At 34.3% G+C, this 21,670-nt stretch overlaps 1 pseudogene; it reads right to left on the bottom strand.

The window, feature by feature from the left end:
* Positions 1-11,689: 11,689 nt before the first annotated feature.
* LOC131525835 (H-2 class I histocompatibility antigen, Q10 alpha chain-like) lies at positions 11,690-20,013 on the bottom strand (annotated as a pseudogene).
* Positions 20,014-21,670: the final 1,657 nt, after the last annotated feature.

Raw genomic sequence — 21,670 nt, 5'->3', positions numbered from 1 at the left:
AAAAAAAAAAAAAAATTACAAATAAATTAAAAACAATAGATAAATGAAATGTTCACTATGTATATTCACAATTTCTAGTATTTGTACAGGCTTTGAATTTCTAATTACAACATTGTAATTGCATAATGTATTTAATTTTATCTTTGAAACAGATTTTTTACGTGACAGCATTGATTAATTAATTAATTAATTTCTTAGAGTGCAGGAGATACAGATAACTTGATCTCTATCACGCCCCTCCCATAATATCTGTCACCACTCAAATTAATACACGACACAGATTAACTATAGTATGTAAGACTCCAATACAATTATACAAAGTAATTATTTTATCATGAATAAATCTTTCTATGAGTAAAACTGGCTGTCTATAGTATTATAGACTACACATTATATTATTTTCAAATAAATTTTCAAATTATTATTTTAAATCATTGTCCCTGGACCAGTGGGGTAGCCTTGTAATAAAGTAGCGGTGGCTGGGGCAGATATTAAGTATCAATTCTCCTTAAAAAGAAGCGATCTAATCCTGTTTACATGGAATAAACTGCTCCCAAGCAGGTTTAAGTTTATGGACCTGTTGCTATGACAGCAAGTCCGGGATGAGCTTCGAAGAACCAAATGATCCAAGATCAGGTGAAATTGTCAACAATCAAAACCAGCTAACTGAGTTAGTGACGTACGAAGAACGGGCCCCTGGGACCTGTTTCATAAAACAAGTTTACCAAATAATACCGGTTTATTTCAGTTAGTCAGACTTATTGTCAGTTGATTTGATTCAAAATAAGTCAGAATAACTGAAATAAGCCTGGCTTGTTTGGTAAACTTGTTTTATGAAAAATCTGAATTTTATGAAGCGACAAGAATACTTTTTGAGAATACTTTGCGTCCATCGGATGCTCTCCAAAATGGTGCTACGCTGACACAGAGGAGACTAATTGTTGAATAAATGTTATTTTTATTTTCTTTGCGTACAAAAGGTATTCCCGTCTCTTCATAAAATTCAGATTGAACCACTGATGGTAGATGGACTATTTTGACAATGTTTTTTATACTTTTCTGTGCCTTGACAGTATAATTTACTTTAACTCAGGATCAAGATGGAGAGCTCCAAGATGGCGCCGTGGAAAGTCGTGGTTCTCTAAGCTGGGAAACAAATTGGGTATTTCTCACAAATGGACAGATAAATTCCATAAAGTTGCTAGCTACTACTGATAGATTGCTAATAATTGCTGAATTTGGGTAAATATTGACGTTGGAGTAACTTCATTGAAAATGTTGATGTTTAAAACAACACTGTAGCAATAAGTTTATAAGGAATGCTCTTTGTTCTGTGTCCTTACCGGCAGCCAGATTTTTTTGGTCTTCTTTATTTGGTAATATCTCTTGGGTTAAAGCATGGAAACTGCCAAATAAGTTTTGTATCACTAACAAAATTAAGAAAGTGTCTTACAAAATACTTCATAGAATTGATCCTGCTAAGCATGTTTTGGAAAGATTTAAGTTTCATATTTTGTATACCTGTGCATTTTGTGGTCAAGAAAAAGAAAGTATTTTGCATCTTTTTGTTTCATTGTATTTACTCAAGATTATTTTGGAAGGATTTGGAGTTCTATATGGAGTGTTTGATAGAAATGTGTATATTTGATGTACTTTTTAAAAAAACTGAATTGTAAAGAACAACATATTATACATATGTATATGGAATTTTCTAACAAAATAAACAAAAGAAGAAGTGGGCTCAATGTAAACCAAATTTTGCACATTTTATAAATGACTTTAAATTATATGTAAATCTCTTGGAACAAACAAAAAAGCATTGAAAACATGTAATGCTCTGAAAGCTCAGAAAAATAAATAAATAAAATAAAGGAAGAAAATCACATAAATTTCACTTTTCTCTCTCTCTGGCAGCTAATGTTAATTTGATCATGTGAATATGATCAAATTAACCTCTTAGAAATCCTCTAAGTAATACCTCTTGTTCTTGTGGCATTGAATCAATAAAACATAAAAAAAAAAAAAAAAAAATAACTCAGGATCAAAGAAAGCTGGTGATCAGCATCATGGTACAAATAAAGCCAGATTTGAGTGGTTTGGTTTTGTCAACTCAAAACTAATCCTATAACTCTGAATTTGTTCATCTACCATCATGGTACCCCTTACGAAAAATACGTTTATTCAAGTGTGCTATTAGTATACTACTTTAAAACTATACTTTCTTATTTTTTAGTTTAGGTTTACTTTTTATGTACTACTTTACTGTTATGTACTTCTAAATATATTTGAGCTATACTTGTGCTCCTAGAATCCGTCTTGTCATTGTTATATGGTAGGGGCGCTAGTACACATCTTCTGTACAGAATTTCCAAAAAAAAACTCAAGTGAAGAAGAAGAAAAAGAAATAACAGATGCTTCCATGTGTAATCTAACAAGATCATCAGACATAAAACAGCATCAAAATTGTGTACTGTTATGGAATAAAATGTCACCAATGAAGAGGTAATAATGACTGTCAAGCTTTGGGGTGTTGATCGACTTCAAAATGTTTATTTCTTTTTTTTTCTTTTTTTATTTATGAAACTTACCTACATTCAAGTGTTTAAGAAAAGAATGCAAGAAGCTAGAATAAAATGTTTTTGTTTACAAGCATATACTCTGTTCTTTCTTTGGAAAACCTGTTCAGATATTCATATAACAAAATATATACAAATTAATACCTAAATAGGGATATAGTAGTATACTTAAGTTTACATCATACTTTAAGTATAAGACTACTAAACTAGTAGTTTACTGAGACTATACTTCAAAGTGTACTAAAAATGCTACAAGTATTTGATTAGTAAACTATCAGTATACCTATAAGTTCACTTTTAGTATAGTTGCAGTACAAGCTAAAAACATTGATGTGAACTCAAAGTTTACTACTGTTATACTTTATACTTAAAAGTATAATTTTATATACTAGAAAGTGGGCCAATTTAGTCCCAAGGAGTATTGAAATAGTACACTTACAAGTATACTACTAGTACACTGATATTTGTATACTTACTACATAAAGTATACTTTAAAATATACTTGAACTTTACTTAAGTATACTTAATAAAATAAACTTCGAAGTATACTACTTTTTGGTAAGGGACAGACCCCCGGTCTCGATCTTATGATCAATAATAAAGGTGTTGGTAAATATAGGCCCCTGCGATGCCATGATGATCGAGGTTTAGGACATCAAGTTCATGAACAATTGCTTTTAAGTTGACAAAACTCTTATATAGTTATCTACATGAGTATATAGATACACTTTTAAATGTACGATGTAAGCATACATTCGTAACCAAATTTAAATTCTGTCGTGACAAAGCCGTAGTAGAGTCTTTTACTTTCACTTTCTCTGTGCAAAATGTGATCGTTTAACGTTAACTGTTACCTGTCTGAGGTGAGGGCTCACAGAGAAGAAAAACACAGAGCAGAGCAAAACTCGCGGTCTCGTCAGATGTGACCATGGCTGGAAAGCTTAGTTATGTATCAAATATCCTGATATTTACTGAGGTCCGAATACAGCTAACGTTACGCAACAACCGAACCAAAGAGTATTATTGGGCAAATTTATTTATTTATTTATTTACAGGGGCAATGCACATTAATAAACATAAATGTAAATGTGCCAGAATTAGCCCAAAAGGCTATTTTACATCTGTAGAAAAAAAAAAATTAAAATTCACACAAACAAAATCACTACAAAAATACAAAACATAAGTAAATTAGAGAGAGAGAGAGAGAGAGATGGCAACAGGAGAAGGCAACATAGCCAAGAGCAATTAGCGCAAGGAAGTCTATTGTCACGAATACAATACTAATGTTGACAGTGCTGAGTTGTCAGTAACCATTTTTTAAGATGAAACTGAAAAGAACCAAAAGTATGTAAACTTCTAATTGTTAATGGGATGGAGTTCCATTCCCTTGCAGTTTTAGATCGGTGAGCAGTTGTTCTAATATTCACAAACTGTTTTAGTGGTGAAGTCAGGCTATGCATAGTCTTAAATAGCAGACAGATATGTACATATTTGATCAAGTTATCCCAGCTTAACAAATTGTATTTTTTTAGTATTGAACAATGATGAAACTGAACTGATTTCTTATCAAGAGTTTTTAGTGATTGTTTATACAAAGACTAATGGTTTCAGAGTAGTAATGCTAGCTTGCGACCAAGTAGTTAAACAGTAAGTAATATGAGAAATAATCATGGAATGCATATACATCAAAGCAGCCTCAGACGACATATAATCACGAATAAATCTAAAATTTGATAAACTAAATCTGACCCGGTCACAGACCTTTTTAACCTGCGCCTTAAATGAAAGTTTGGAATCAATCAGAACACCAAGGTACTTATATTCAGATACAACTTGTAATCTTTCCCCTGATACAAATACATCTGGCACTACACTTAAACTTTTAGTTTTGGTAACGAACATACACACTGTTTTAGAGATGTTTAACTGTAAGCAGCATTGTTCTAGCCAAGCTGTAACATGATTCAGGGATTCTGTAAGCTCATTTGCAACTTGTGACGCACTACTTCCGTGTATATAAATTACAGTATCATCTGCATACATTTGAATGTTAGTGTTAGGACAGACAGATGGAAGATCATTGATGTACAATGTAAAAAGTAAAGGTCCCAGAATAGATCCTTGTGGAACACCAGTGGATATACTTAGGGGAGCTGACTTATAATTCTGTATACTAACATACTGTGTGCGACCTGACAAATATGATTCAATCCATCTCAAAGTATGTGGAGAGAAGTTAAAACTAAATAATTTAGAAATAAGAATTTTGTGGTTTACAGTGTCAAAGGCCTTCCTGAGGTCAAGAAACACAGCCCCGACGACCCCTCCTTTATCCAATAGAGACTTGACTTTTCAGAAACTGAAAGATTGATAATATTAGTAATAGGATTAACTAATGACTTACTAAGCTCTTTAAGCATTACCACATCCATACCAAATTTATCCTTAGCTCTGGATGGTTTAAGAGATGTGATTGTTCTTATGACGTCTGATTCAGAGACTGCCCTTAGAATCAAGGCTTGTTCCACTGTATTAACTGGATAAAATTCTGTGTACTTAGGGGAAAAACGTTGTGCAATTGTGACTACCGACTCAACAAAGTAATGATTAAGTGCTTCGGCTACATCAGCTGGATTGTTAGTCAGCTTCCCGTTAACCATCATTTCAAGTGATGACCTATCTTTTCTTTTATCACCTTTTAAGTAGTTCAAATTCCAAACGGCTTTTTGTGCGCCCTTGAAGGGCACTTCGGGAAGAGGACATAATTTGTAGGGACATTCCAAACGAAAGCAAGCAACTAAATCCCTCACTAAGCGAAGGGTGTTGTGCCGGCGTGATTTTTTATTTATTTATTTTTTCCCCCAAAACAGTTAGGCGCAAACCACGCCCCCTACGCGAAAACCCCACCCCGCAGCTATGACTCACGTCTCTGGCTCGATTTCATTGGTCATTGAAATCCAATGAAATCTCTTTTGTAGTATGTCCGATAAGCTGGTCAGACACACATACAGTAACTTGGAGAACAATACCTCTAATAGGTTTACAGAAATATACAATAAATAAAACAAATAAATAAAACTTCAACACTTGAAAATAAATGTATTTTTTGCAAGCTGGGCACAACTGTGACTGTGCAAACACAGAAATGGAAGTCACCAGTGGTACCATCGAGGACACTCATCACATACAATCTTAACAGAAGGAAAAAGTGAATATTAGTATGCTTCACAGTTGTCTTTATCAATTGTTAAAAATAAATACATTTTTTTTAAAAATAGAGAGATACAATTTTACAATATTTTTTAAAATAATAAATAAACGTCCAAAATTATAACATAAAAATAAAGTTAAACTAAGTGTACCCACCCAGTCAGTGTCATCATCAGGACTTTCTTACTACCCCCAGAGAAAACACAAATCTTTTAGATCATCTATGACAATGTCAGAGGAGAAGAGGCAATATTATAATATGGCACAAGCCCAAACCTAACAATTACTTAAAATAGACTCTGGAATTCTTCTGAATATTACTGGAGGCAAGTGGCTATGTCCGATCCATTCACACCTGTTGTGCTCGTTGAAAACACAATAGGCTTACTGTTCAGGATACATTCAGCAAACTAATATATATATATATATATATATATATATATATATATATATATATATATATATATAATGATTGATAATATAGTTCTAATAAAGGCAAACAGCTGTTTGATGCTATCAAAGACTGCAACTGATACACAGGGTTTTTTAATGCTATTCATTAGGGACATTTAAAAATGTATCAATACTGTCTTTTTAATTAGTTATCTTGGGCAAAACCCTAATACTTACTTTTAGGACAAATGCTGGTGTGGGTGTGGCAGTGTGTCACATGCCCATCTGGACACATGGATCCCCTTTTCACGCATGAATGACCTGTAATGAATAAAAAACCTCAGAACAGCACTTTTTTTTCCATCCAATGTTCATTGATCATTTGACCCATCATAGGACTAAAAGGTTTGATTACCTTGTCACTTCCTGGCATCTTTCAAGGTCAGCGTGGCTCTCCCCTATAGGCGATCCAAATACAGGGCCCGCTTTTCCTTTGGGATCACAATAACCTTAATAATTGTAATATTACAAATGATTTTAACAAAAGACACAAAAAAGTCCCAACTGCTCACACATATTTAATGTTTTAGGTAGTCTATTATAGGCAACGATTTTGATTTAAACTGTATACATAATATATAAAGTCACCAAATTACTAAGACTAGCCCCAATGGATTTTATAAGTCTAAAATATTACCGACAGAGTCCAGTGATGAGACTCATTGATGATCCCAAAGATATATTTATACAGCATCGGATCCGTCTAAAATTTCAGCAGTTATAATCATACATGTTGGGTTTTTAAGGCAATAGGTTTACTCAAACGGTTTGAGTTTCCGTGACTTGTCAGGTTTTACAGTGTATTCTTAGTGATGGTGAAATGAAGCTTCATGAAGCATTAAACTTTTCAGCCAAGTGGTTCACAAAAGGGTTAATTTCTGGAGGCTTCATTTGCTCGCAATACCACCTGGTGGCCAAAGAGTGTAAAACAAGCAGATATATTACAGACAGAGGTGGACAATCCAGGGGTCAGAAAGTAAAAGTCCTGCCATATGTTTATTCCACCCATGAACTCAGAGTTAAAGTTAATGAGATAATTAAGTGACTAATTAAATGATGATTGTGCGTTAGTGATGAACACCTGCTGTTATTGAGAATTACAGAGGATCAAATGTTGATGTTTTATTGGTTAAAATGATGTCACCATCATGGAGGTCAGTGTTTGCTTTTAAGCAATTGCAATATTGTTTCACAACAAACATTTGTACATTGCTGAATTACAAAGCTTGAAGAAGCAGATGAGTTTACACTTTCTGTTTTTAACTCATTTGAATGATCGTCACAAAGGTGTCTTTTTTTTGGTTCATTGACTAACGTCCAGCTATTACAGAATTGCAAAAAATTCCTATAAACAAATGTCACCATAATGCTTAAATATTGGAAAAAAGAAAAGCGATATCACTCAGGCTTCAAGACATGTGCACTTATCATACGATCATCAACAATGGTGACAATAATTATTCATGTTGCAGTGCATGATGGGAGTTTTTACTATGGTGTTACCCAGTATGCATTGTAGCATGAAGCATTTTGTTGATTGTCACCATTGTTGAGATTCATATGCTGGTTAGTGATGTCTGTGTGTCTAAATAGCACTGGATTTTAAATATTTATATGCATTATGCACAATCATCATTTAATTAGACACTTAATTATCTCATTAACTTTAACTCTTTGAGGATTTGGCATTTGACTTGGTTCCTCTGGTGAAATCAGCTGCTGAGTTCATGGGTGGAATAAACATATGGCAGGACTTTTACTTTCTGACCCCTGGACTATCCAACTCTGTCTGTAATATAGCTGCTTCACCATCACACCTTCATTTCACCGTCACTACAAAACAGTTCAAATATGTATGTTTTGAAACATACATAGTTTCAAAACAACTTTACAGACATTCATAATGTTAATGTTTAAAAAAGCATATTTAGTAAGTAATACCCTACATAAGTAATATTGCATATTGAGCATATTAATGTTACCATAATACTTACAATGCTTAGTAAATAACACCTTTAGTCCAAGGTATTTCACCAGCACAAGACTGATATATCTCTGACCATACAAAGCTGACTTTAGATGGGGGGAGTATGATTTTGGCAAACACCTGCCGAAATCATACTCCCCTAGATTACAGGCTTCTTACTGTATAGGTTTGGCCATCTGGGATTTAAAAGAATATTGATTTTATGTGTATTTAGTCTGTGTCTCTGATATGCACTGTAAACGACCTGATGCACCTGCTTATAGAAGCTATCTCCAAAAATGTATCCTGGGGTTTGGAGTCTTCTAACCCTTTTTTCCCCAGTCATTAGATCTAATAAACAGGTTATGTTTTTGGCAGGTACAGTGAGAGAAAAAATAAATAAAAATAAACTCTATCTCTCTCACACACACACACACAAAGGGAAAAAAAGAGACTGACATGAAGATTACTGAACCCAAATGTAGCAGTTTAATAAAAAGTAATGTAAAAGTACAAATTAACCATTCAAAATGAGTAAAATAGCAAAAAAAATTAAGTAAAATTTAAACAAAAATATTGATTTCACTGATCCAAACCCCCCCCCCCCCCCCAAAAAACCTCTATGCTAATGAATAGTATGCATGTCAGGCCAGTAGTTGGCGATGAAGAAACACTGCTCAAAAATGTAATATGCATGCACATGACGTCACCTTTTTCACAAATTCATGTTTTTGTTGTTCACATGGAGATAATACATTGTCATTGTGTTCAAAAGCTTGTGTTTTCAGGCCCCAAAAACAGTTATTGAAGACACCAGATGTTAACAAACAGAATCACTGAAGGAAAAATTCAGAATTTTTAGAGTACCATCACGGTGGTTAATGTTTGCTTTAGTTGGGCTCTGAAATTTTTAGTATAATCCAAAAGTTTCTTAAAGATTGTACTTTTAGGCACACTCTGACATCAAGAATCAGAGTATGAATCTCAACAACGGTGATAAACAGATCAACTCTAAACGTCACAAAACAAACTACTAAAAATATGCAATGCATGATGGGAGCTATTGATGGGTTTTGATTGGTGGCACCCAGAATGCACTGCAACATTTGATGGTCACCATTGTTAAGGTTCTCACGCTGATACTTGATGTCTGTGTGCCTAGATGAAAGCTTTCTTGTTATTTGATAATGAGAACTTTTAAAAATCTGTTTATGTTGAATTCGGATGTTATACTGTACAATCACAGTATGACAGAAATTGATGCCTCAGAGATTCAGGTCAGATGATGATGTCAAAACATAACCAACACCACCAGATCACTTTTTCTCTTTGCTTGTCTTAACTGTTGTCTAACTCAGTTACAGCAGCCAAACGATATCTAACATTAAAGAGTCACGGGTCAAGAACCCAACTAAAGCAAACATTGACCACCGTGAAAACATGATTTTCTCCTTCAGTGATTCTGTGTTAATATCAGGTGTCTTCAATAATTCAGTTTTGGGGGCCTGGAAACACAAGCTTTTGAACAAGATGCCTGTATCATCTCCATGTAAACAACAAAAACATGAATTTGTGAAAAAGGTGACGTCATGTGCATGCATATTACGTTTTTGTGCAGCGTTTCTTGATCGCCAACTACTGGCCTGACATGCATAACATAGTATCATTAGCATAGTGTTTTTTGTCCAATGAATCTAATATTTTTGTTTAAATTTTACTTATTTTTTTTGTGCTATTTCACTCATTTTGAATGGTTAATTTGTAATCATCTCATTTGATTAATTCTAATTAATTTTTATGTGTTGAATTTAATTAATAACATTGCTTGTAATCTGTTGACACAATTTTAATGAGTAAATACAGTGTATCATTCAATTTTATTGAGTAAATATAACGGATCACTTTTACAGTGTACCCAGTCAACGGGTGAGATCACGCAATAACCACAGGTGAACCTCACAGTGTGAGTAATGTGTGAGCTCACTGTGAACTCAGAATGTTGAGCAGTTTGAGAGAAGACAGTTCAAATATTGGTCAGTGGGGGGCATTCTACTTCCGGTTTCTCAACACTATCACAGTGCTCTCTCACATGGTGAGCTCACGAGTGCACGCCCAGCTAACAGATTTCTGTTACAAGAACCTTCTCCAAACATAAAACTGACTTCCAGACACAGCCTTGTCAATAAAACTGAAAACTGAAATAAAAGAAGACACTAAATCTCTCAAAATCTCAGCAGAGAATGATTAAACAACTCCACAAACAGCATTACCAGCTCCACTCATTACTAACAAAACTGACTTTATTTCTGACATCTACAAAAGCGCTTATTGAGAATTAAATGTTTTATTGTTTTGTTTTATGTTACCATCAAAGTGATTAGTGTTTGCTTTAGTTGGGCTCTTGACCCTTGACTTTAAAACATTATGTTTCTGGGGGTTGTTGTAACTGTGTTTGTAAAGCACATTTGTTATAACAAGAAATACCAAAAAGAGATCGCAACCATGTCTTTGCTGAAAAAAAACAAAACAATAGAATTCTGTTCAAAACACAATAGAAAATGTAATGGTTATAATAGGAATTGTATTGGTTTTAATGGAAACTATAATGGTGTCTACTGATATGCGATGGGTACCATTGGTGGGATGTTAAGTTCTATTGGAAAAATGCCCAAAACACACTACAAAAAAGAATTTTGTAATGGTTTTACTGGAAAAAGCTAATGGTTTATAATGGTATTTTAATGGTAACCATTGGAATTTCAGTGATGGTTTCTATTGGGCTTCTATTGTTTGTTTGTTTTTTAGCAGGGATGATATTGGTTTGTTGTTGATAACAAAATCATCACCTAGATTCAGTATGCAGTCTTTCTGAGATGTTATTAATCTAAACTTATAATAGCTTTTTGATTATACAGCCAGGACTGGACTGGAACAAAAATTCAGCCCTGACATTTTTTGGTCCAAGCGGGCCACCACTACGATCAGAAGCGGTCCAGCTGGACAGCACCAGTTTATAACCTAGTCGTTCAAAATATACATACACACACATTTGGACCCCAAAACATAGGGAATACCAGATACACACTAACACTGTGTATACCTACTGTGTATAGTGGACCAGTACTCACTCGCTCGTGACTTGCTGTTAATAGTCAGTTAAAGTTATGACTGTTTGAGAAAACTAAGCAGTAGGCTATCTACAAAAACTAGAGATGCACTGATCATGGTTTTTCATGGACATTTCTGATCTTACGGGCTGATTCTGATACCAATTGCTTATCTTTTTTTCATTTACTGTTCATTTGCTCTACTACATGCTGAACTGGCCTTAAAGGGTTAATTCATCCAAAAATGAAAATTCTGTCATTAATTACTCACCCTCATGTCGTTTCAAACCCGTGAGACCTCAGTGTGTGTGTTTTGAGTTATTTGAACCGATAAATCCCCCTCCCCCCCAAAAAGGTTCTAGACATGTAGTATTAAGTACAATTTTAATAAGAACTGGTTTTATTTATTTCATGCGAAAACACTTCAACAAGCTTAAACTCAAAGTGAGTGTGAGCGCTAAAAAGCCAGTGTGTTCAAAATTAAGACAATACATAAAAATAATATGGTGATAAACACCTGTTTTCAAATATCAAGCAGCAAAACAAGCAGTTTTGTGAAGTTGAAACTGTTAGAAGCGGATGACACCAGAAGCCAGACCAGTTACATTTACAAATGGTCACATCAGCTCTTACAGGAAAAAGAAGGTGGATATTATGAAATGCATGTGACCTTTAATTTACAATATTGCTATTTAACATTCATCAATACTTTTAACTTGTTACATACAAATCTGTTTAAAATATTTAGGTAACAATGAATCTGTTATTCAGTCAGTTGTGCTAACTTTACTCATGACATGATCTGTGGTGTCTCATGCTTTATTTCTGCACAGTGAAAGAATGATATTAATACTGAAGAAAAAATAAAGCTCCTCTGCAGTAAACAAGGCCAAATCTTCCACAAAACAACTGCTTTGCAAGCACTAAATAACCCTGTAGCATCACTTATTCAAAACTTAAATGTAACACTTATTTTGACAAATTCATACTTTGACCTCAAACAATACTCTTGTAGCTCAAACAGTAGAGCAAGCTCTAGTAATGTGTGATGAGTTCGAGTCTCGTGAAATGTATCAACTGGTGAAATGTATAACTTGCATTTGGCAAAGGCTTTTATCCATTGCGTTAATGTAACAAAAGAATATGGCTATCCACTGAAATGTTTGACCTAATTTAAATAAACCTTTTTGGCTATAACAGTGAACGACTACAACTATCCTAACTTCCTTTGATTGGAAAAAGGGGGCAAAAGGTGCTATTTCCAAATATCTCAAATTTTCCTTGAGCTTAAGTAACCTCTGATTGACTCTGTGTCCAGATCTTACACACTTAGAGAATTCAGGAAAGCAAAGCACATGTTAGCTCTGATGAAAGTAAGAAAAAAAATCAGAGACCATCTCCATCTTCAGTCACTACTTTTCCTGCTTCCTACGGCACAAAAAGAAACCATATAATCAATATTGCAGTAAAACATGATTATAAGATTTATTTCTTTAGCATAATACTGCAATACATACCCTCTTTTACAGCTAGACGATGTCTGTCATTCCTGTTGTTTCGTTTAACAGGGGAAATGAATGTGAAAAATAGAAGAGTATTTTAGTAAACTTCACACATAAATGTACTGTATGCTTATAATTGGGGATGCACCAAAGTATCTGTCAATAATCTGTATCTGCTGATAAAAGCAATTATCTGCACCATCAGCCATCTGGTGAAAAACATGTCAGACTATCATTTCTACGTGAAGAAAAGGTCTTGTGTTGAATTTAGGGCTGTTGAAGTTAACACGATAATGCATTAATGCCATCTCACCTAAAACAATCACCTATAGCAAACCATAACAAACATGGCAAAATTCTGAACATTTTATTATATTAATTATATAACACTCATGTGCAGTTATTATTACATTTGTTTTGTTATGTAATCACTGCACGCTATTTCAGAAAGCAGATATTTCTGCAGTATCTGCACTGTTCACTGCTTACCTCCATTGGCTGCTGTTGGTGCATGTCCATTGCTATAGTTTTTCTCTGGGAGATCCAAAGAGGAATACAAAATGTGATTAGCACAGAACGCTTATTAATTTTAATTTAGCATTAAATTATGCAGCTCTTAAACGGGTCAAAGTGAGTGTTGCATTATTGAAGTGGTGTGTTCATGTAAAACACAACAAGCATGTGTTTTAAAGTAAAGCGGGCAATTAATTATACAAACAAACAATAATAATAAACAATTAATTATATTTGGTGGTGGTATAGAAACTGGACTGTATTATGGTAACTGCTGAAATTGTTTATGTAAGACTTTTATATCTGGTTTTCTAAAATGTGCTTATATAATAGATATTGAGTCAATTTTTTTTAATGTGTTGGCTAGGCATTTAGTAAACTTCACACATAAATGTACTGTATGCTTATAATTGGGGATGCACCAAAGTGTCTGTCAATAATCTGTATCTGCTGATAAAAGCAATTATCTGCACCATCAGCCATCTGGTGAAAAACATGTCAGACTATCATTTCTACGTGAAGAAAAGGTCTTGTGTTGAATTTAGGGCTGTTGAAGTTAACACGATAATGCATTAATGCCATCTCACCTAAAAACAATCACCTATAGCAAACCATAACAAACATGGCAAAATTCTGAACATTTTATTATATTAATTATATAACACTCATGTGCAGTTATTATTACATTTGTTTTGTTATGTAATCACTGCACGCTATTTCAGAAAGCAGATATTTCTGCAGTATCTGCACTGTTCACTGCTTACCTCCATTGGCTGCTGTTGGTGCATGTCCATTGCTATAGTTTTTCTCTGGGAGATCCAAAGAGGAATACAAAATGTGATTAGCACAGAACGCTTATTAATTTTAATTTAGCATTAAATTATGCAGCTCTTAAACGGGTCAAAGTGAGTGTTGCATTATTGAAGTGGTGTGTTCATGTAAAACACAACAAGCATGTGTTTTAAAGTAAAGCGGGCAATTAATTATACAAACAAACAATAATAATAAACAATTAATTATATTTGGTGGTGGTATAGAAACTGGACTGTATTATGGTAACTGCTGAAATTGTTTATGTAAGACTTTTATATCTGGTTTTCTAAAATGTGCTTATATAATAGATATTGAGTCAATTTTTTTTAATGTGTTGGCTAGGCATTTAGTAAACTTCACACATAAATGTACTGTATGCTTATAATTGGGGATGCACCAAAGTGTCTGTCAATAATCTGTATCTGCTGATAAAAGCAATTATCTGCACCATCAGCCATCTGGTGAAAAACATGTCAGACTATCATTTCTACGTGAAGAAAAGGTCCTGTGTTGAATTTAGGGCTGTTAACACGATAATGCATTAATGCCATCTCACCTAAAAACAATCACCTATAGCAAACCAACAAAAATGGCTAAATTCTGAACATTTTATTATATTAATTATGTAACACTTGTATGCAGTTATTATTACATTGGTTTTGTTATGTAATCACTGCACGCTATTTCAGAAAGCAGATATTTCTGCAGTATCTGCACTGTTCACTGCTTACCTCCATTGGCTTTTGCATGTCCATTGCTATAGTTTTTCCCTGGGAGATCCAAAGAGGAATACAAAATATGATTTAACACAGAACGCCTATTAATTTTAATTTACCATGAAATTATTCATCTCTTAAACAGGTCAAAGTGAGTGTTACATTATTGAAGTGGTGTGTTCATGTAAAACACAACAAGCATGTGTTTTAAATAGTGCTGTCAAATGGGAATCCAAAATAAAAGTTTTTGTCTAAATAATATATGTATGTGTGCTGTGTATATTTATTATGTATATATAAATACATATACATGCATGTATATATTTCTGAAAAATATGTTATGTTTATATATTAAATAAATTTATTTATAATATAAATTGTATGAATATAAATATAGACATGTAAATATTTTCAAAATGTATACTGTATGTGTGTGTGTATTTATAGATACATAATAAATATACACGGTACACACATATATTATGCAAACAAAAACTTTAAAAATTATACAAATAAATAATAATAATAAACAATTAATTATATTTGGTGGTGGTGGTATCATAGAAACTGGACTGTATTATGGTAACTGCTGGAATTATGTAAGACATTTATATCTATTGGTCTAAAATTTGTTTATAAAATAGATGTTAAGTAAGAATTTTTGAATGTGTCGTCTAGGTAATTTTTCTAAAGTTTTATTTAGTATAATATTCTGCCATTAGTAAGTTGTTCAGTAGCTGCATCTTTCTTTGCGCTACAGCATCGTCCTCTTTTGTCACTTCAGACCCCCTCTTCAGTGCTGCACTGCGCCGTCTGCTCTTACATTTACACTTCGGACTGAAATTTATGTATATTTGAAACAAAAGATAGATTGTACTGCTTTGTGATTGTTCATTGGAGCTATGATTTTGGGAAACACCAAATCGTTAAGCTATGCTGCTAACTTGCTTACAATGCTTTTGGGAACCGCACCCCAGAATGGTCATTATTAGTTCTGGAAAAATACAGATTCACTTCAGTATTCTCTGAAGCAGTTTACCTGGGAGAAGATTTTCAATTACTCCATTAGCATGATTCCTTGTACTGCTCCGTTTGTATTACTCTGTCGTGTGAAAACTAGAGAAGATTACAAATAAAGGTGATAAATACAGTTACAATCATTACTATCAGGTACAGAGATAAACAAGTCAGGACAGCACAAGCACAACAAAAAATTGTTATTAGTGTGTATAGTTGTTAAGCAGAGTTTAGTTGTTTGCAACTTAACCACATGAATATAGATTTCAACTATTTCAAGATTTTTGTCATTCATGCTGCCCACGTGAAACAATAGTTTATTTCTTTGTCTGGAGCAGTCCTGTCAATTCTAATAGTTGAAGCACTTTTATTACATTTACATTCAGTCATTTAGCAGACGCTTTTATCCAAAGCGACTTATAAATGAGGACAATGGAAGCAATCAAAATCAACAAAAGAGCAATGATATGCAAGAGCTATAACAAGTCTCAGTTTGCTTAACACCGTACATAAAGGAAGGTTTTTTTTTTTTTTTAAATTATATAATAAATAAAAAGAAAACAGATAGAATAAAAAAAGAATAAAGCAAGCTAGTGTTAGAGGCCTTTTTGCTGTTGTTAATTGTATAATAAATGAATAGTGTCTAAAAGTGATAAGTTTTTTTAAAGAATGAAATGAGAATAGAGTAATAATAACAGAGAATATAAATAATAATACCAATTTAATAATAATAATATTATTATTTAAGAATATTAAAAATATTAAAAAGAATGTGCCCAGAATCTGTAATCATGTTTTAATACTCACCATGTCTTTTATCCTTATAAAGGTAAAGGCCGATGGCTGCAACAAGTGCTACAACTATAACTACAGCTCCAACCACAATTACAATAATCCAGTTAGAGCCTTCTTTGCAGTCTGTGCATGTTCCATCTGCAAAAAATAAATAAATAAATGCAATTGCACTGATATAATAAATCACAAACAATGTATTGTATATTTAATAGTTTTGTACTGTGCAATGGTGAATTGCAGTTTGCATTTGAGGGAAACTTTGATGCTCTTAACTCAATGAGAGTAAATAAAACTGACGGGAAGCTGTTGTTTTGTTGTCGGTAAATTCTATTTTGTATTAATTACAACCTAGTAGTGTTTTTAAGCCTTTTTACCTTTATTCCAAAATAATTCTAATAATGCCATTACAAATTTCAGATTTCAAAAACAGTAGAAATTAGTAGTAGTAGTAGTAGTAGTAGTAGTAGTAGTAGCTGCGTTTCCATTACAGATTTGGGTAAAACTTTAGCGATATTTTATAAATGTCGATAAAGTATTGCGAAATGATGGCATTTCCACTAACCGATTTTATCTGACTAAAACTTATTTGTTTTCCTCTCAAAATAAGTCATGGCGATGGGTGTTGGTAGTTTATGCAGCCACCGCACTAGCCATTCATTTCATTCGTAGGCATGTTTCTTTAGCAAAGCAGTGTTAAACGCAAGCATTGACTAGAGAGGCAAATGCACCACAGATGTGTGCAGTCTAAATAAGGGGTTATCCAAACATTAATGGCAAGGAAAGCCCCTTATACAAGCATTGTGTAGTCCATGCTCGTGTAAGCGGCCATATATGAGGTGTTTTTTTGAGGTTATAGTACATTAAAGAATGACTTTTACCTACGCAAGGTGGCCTTTAAATGTGAAAAAGCCATTTCCATTGAAGTCTTGCGAAATATTCCTTTTTGATATGGTGGATTTTTTTTTTATATGGTGGATGAGAGGGTGCTGTATACTATATATTTACTTTTAAATGAGTCTTCCCGTTAACAATTTTTTAGCTATTCATTCAGATCACTGATGCGAAAATATTTCTGAAGGAAAGGCAGGATTTATTGCGTGAACAATGTAATTTAGACCAATCGAGGCTTCTTTTCCTTTGTCACTTTTCCACATTCATTCACTATTACAACCCACGACACACTTTAGGGGATCTATTAAAACTCAAGAATCATTTCAATGCTGTAACTTTAATCTGTAACATTTATATGTAACTTTTATTGCCAGTGTTGCTGCTGAACAGTTCTACTTTAGAAAATTAGTAATTTATACACTTTATACACTCATTTATACACTTAATTTAAATTTTTTTTTTTTTTTTTGTATTGTATTTTTTCATCCAATTTTTCAAGGAGTCACTGCCACCCTTGCTTCCTCTGAGGAAACGCCCCTGCATTAATGATTGATTTCATGCTTTCAGTTTTGCCTACCCCATCTGCTGATAATCGGCTCTTTGAGGGTTCTGTGGGCCACATAACAATCATAATCTGCTTTTTCATCCACAGGGATAATCACACTCTTCTTCAGCTGGAAGGTTCCCTCATGGTTTGGTCTGACTCCTGAGGATTCAATCTCATCTTCAGGCAGGGACGAGCGATACTTCCTAATTAGCAGCGTCACATCTTTGGGGTAGAAGCCAGTGGCAAAACAGGTGAGTTTGAGCTTGGTTTTGTCTTTGGTAGATTTCCTTGCAAACACATGAACTTCTGGAGGAGCTGAAGACACAGGGAACAGTTTATCAGTGAGTTATATCTGTATGACAGCTGCAGATCATCAACAAATACAAATACTGTACATTTACTCACAGCCTTTTTGGACCTCCTTATCTCCAAATACTCTGAACTTGTTCAGCCAGTCCACACACTCTTTCTCCAGGTAGCCCTTGGTGTACTGGTTTAGGATTGTTACATTATCCCATTTTCTCTTGGTTGGAAGAGCTGCAGCAACAGGAGCGACCCACTGAGAGTCCTTATCATCAAAAGACAGAAAGTTGTCTCCATCGTAGCTGTACTCATCAATGCCTTTGGAAAACTTCACTTCACTTCCCTGTTTCTCAATTTCACAACCATGTCTCCACTGAAGAACATGAACATCTGATGTAGACACAAATTAAAATGTTTGTGAGTCAGATGATAAAATAATAAAAATGATAATGCAGTTAAAGTATGATGAGTGTACAGGTTAAAACCGTACCAGTCTTCCTCACCTGATTCATTGTGTCTCATGCGTTTCATCAGAATGTCGACGTTCACATTAAACCACTGTTCTTTGCTCTTTCTGGACTGGGTGCCTTTTTCCCAGTAATCCTTATCCATTTTCTCCTCCATCCAGGTCTGTCTGGGAATCTTTTTCTGTTCCTCACTGTTGTAATAGTCAATCTCTCTGTCATCTAGCAGACCCATAGCAGTGAACTGATAGATGCCCGGCAGACCGACAGGTTTCGACAACGCCGTGTAAATGTAATACAGGGAGTGTTTCTCTGCTATAAAGAGAAATATGACATGCATTATATTAATTATTGAAGTAAATGTGAAAAAAGGAGTAGCTATATTTCTGAAAGAAATGGCAGATAAAACGAGGTGGTTGAGGCACACTCAGGAAAGTCAAAAAACAATTCAGATACAGAAAGAACTGATCAGACATAAAATAATATAACATATAAAGCCAGACCTATAATTCGCTGAGAGAAAAAGGAATAAGGCTAAAGTGAAACTCATATTTTCAGTTTATTATGTCAAGATTTCTGTTCATCCAGAAAGATTTCTCCCATTCTTTTTAACATTACCCTACTAAAGCATAACCCAGTTGAACCTGTACTTGTGTCTAATCCTGGTCTCGATCGCATGATCAATAATAAGGATGTTGGTAAATATAGGCCTCTGCGCTGCCATGTTGATCGACGTTTAGGACATCAATTCGTGGATAATTGCTTTTAAGTTGACAAATCTCTTATATAATTATTTTTATGAGTATATAGATACACTTTTAAATGTATGATGTTAGCATACATTCGTAATTAAATTTAAATTCTGTCGTGACAAAGCCGTTTTAGACCAGGAAGAGTAGAGTTACTTTCACTTTCTTTCTCTGACAAAAAGAGCAAAATGTGATCGTTTAAGGTTACCTGTCTGAAGTGAGGGCTCACAGAGAAGAAAAACACAGACCAGAGCAAAACTCGCGGTCGCGACAGATGTGCCCATGGCTGGGAAGCTTTTAATTAAGTATCAAATCTCCTGATATTTACTGAGGTCCGAATACAAGGTGCGCAACAACCGAACGCAGCAGCAGTAGTCTGGTGTCAGAAAATGGCGGATGAAGGTTAACCAATCAGAAAATACAGAGCGATAATTTCATTCGTATCTGGGCAGATCGCACTGAAGCAAGATCAGCTATATCAACACAAGCCGTGGAGGTGCACAGTCTAGACCGGTTTATTACTGTAAAAATGATAAACAGTTAAGTGTTCGATGATTGATAACATTTATTAATGCCATTTTTCAATAAGCAGTTCTTCAACCGAGTTCACTTCTTGCTTGGAGCAAGATTTGACGCAACATGAGCAAAATATCCTTAGAAAAAAAGTAGCTACACTTTCATTAAAATTCATTCCAGCTGACAGTAAGTTTGTTTGGGCTTTGTTTAAATGGGGTTGAGTTTCAAAATGCATTATTAACCATTTTAGACCATAATAACACTCCAGCAACCACTTATTTTCTGTTCTACACTGTAAAACCCGACAAGTTAGAGTAACTCAAACCGTTTGAGTAAACCAATTCCCCTTGGCTTAAACCATGTTAAGTTTTAAAACTTGCAGTGAAGTAATTAATTGATTAATTAAGTGCTAATTGAGCATTAGTGATGAACACCTGCTGTTAACAAACAGAATCACTGAAGAAAAGAGAAACACAAGAACAACTGACTTTAGTCACAGCCTTAGATGAAATCAACTGAAATAAAAATACATAAAATCTCTCAAAATCTGATTAAACAACCCCACAAACAGCATCACCAGCTCCAATTATTAATAACCAGATTGACTTTATTTCTGTCAGACATCTACAGAAGATCTTATTGAGAATTAACTAAGGTTTAGATGTTGATTTATTGTTTCAACTGAAGCAACCATGTTAGAGATCAGTGTCTGCTTTAGTTGGGCTCTTGACCCTTGAGGTTTGTGTTCGTTTTTTTTTTTTTTTTTTCCTTTCTCTTTTTCTCTGGCTGTTGTAACCGTGTGTTTCTCAAACATATCTGTTATAGCTCAAAAGCCCAGAGAAAGTAATCAGTAGTTGGTTTTTTCATAACAACTGATCTCATTGAAAGTGAGGATAGACTCATTCTGTGTCTATGGATGTTGTATTGATTACAGTAAAAGCATGGGCGTAACCACCATATACTTTATTTCCGATTTACTTTCAATTTAGGAAAAACAAGGGAAACAAATCTGTGTGACCAACCCCCCTCGATTGTACACTTGGTTGAGCCCATAAACGCCGGTTTGCTGCATCGTTCAGTCCGACTGTAACTGGTGCTTAAATGAAATGAAGGTAGGAGCTAACAGAAAGAAGCAGGACGAACAGGCGGACATTCGCCTTTTTTTCAGACGGTAACAGAGGCGCGGGAAGTGGGGGTGCTGCAGCACCCCCTGTTTTTTTCTGTGGGCAACTGCTTAATTGTTGGGAATATAAGAAAAAAAAAAAATCGGAGTGTCTAAGTGCAAATAGCCATGTTGTTGGCAGAGGCTATTTACACTAATTCTACCCACAAACGTATTATTGCGATAGTCACATTAGCAAAAGACGATTATCACTCATTACATTCAGTGGCCCCGGGGGTAAAGCGTGTGTCACGTTTCTTTAGACACGATCGACCGGGATTCGAATCTGCATTTTGGCGAACTTTTTTTTCTCCCTTTTTAAATTTCAAATCACATCAGAAAAGCATTCATTTTTCAATAAAAATGAAGG

Source organism: Onychostoma macrolepis, chromosome 19 (genome assembly GCF_012432095.1).
Source record: "Onychostoma macrolepis isolate SWU-2019 chromosome 19, ASM1243209v1, whole genome shotgun sequence".
NCBI classification, from domain to species: domain Eukaryota; kingdom Metazoa; phylum Chordata; class Actinopteri; order Cypriniformes; family Cyprinidae; genus Onychostoma; species Onychostoma macrolepis.
Note: the sequence above shows the minus strand (reverse complement) of the source record. Positions and strands in the feature narration are given on the sequence as shown.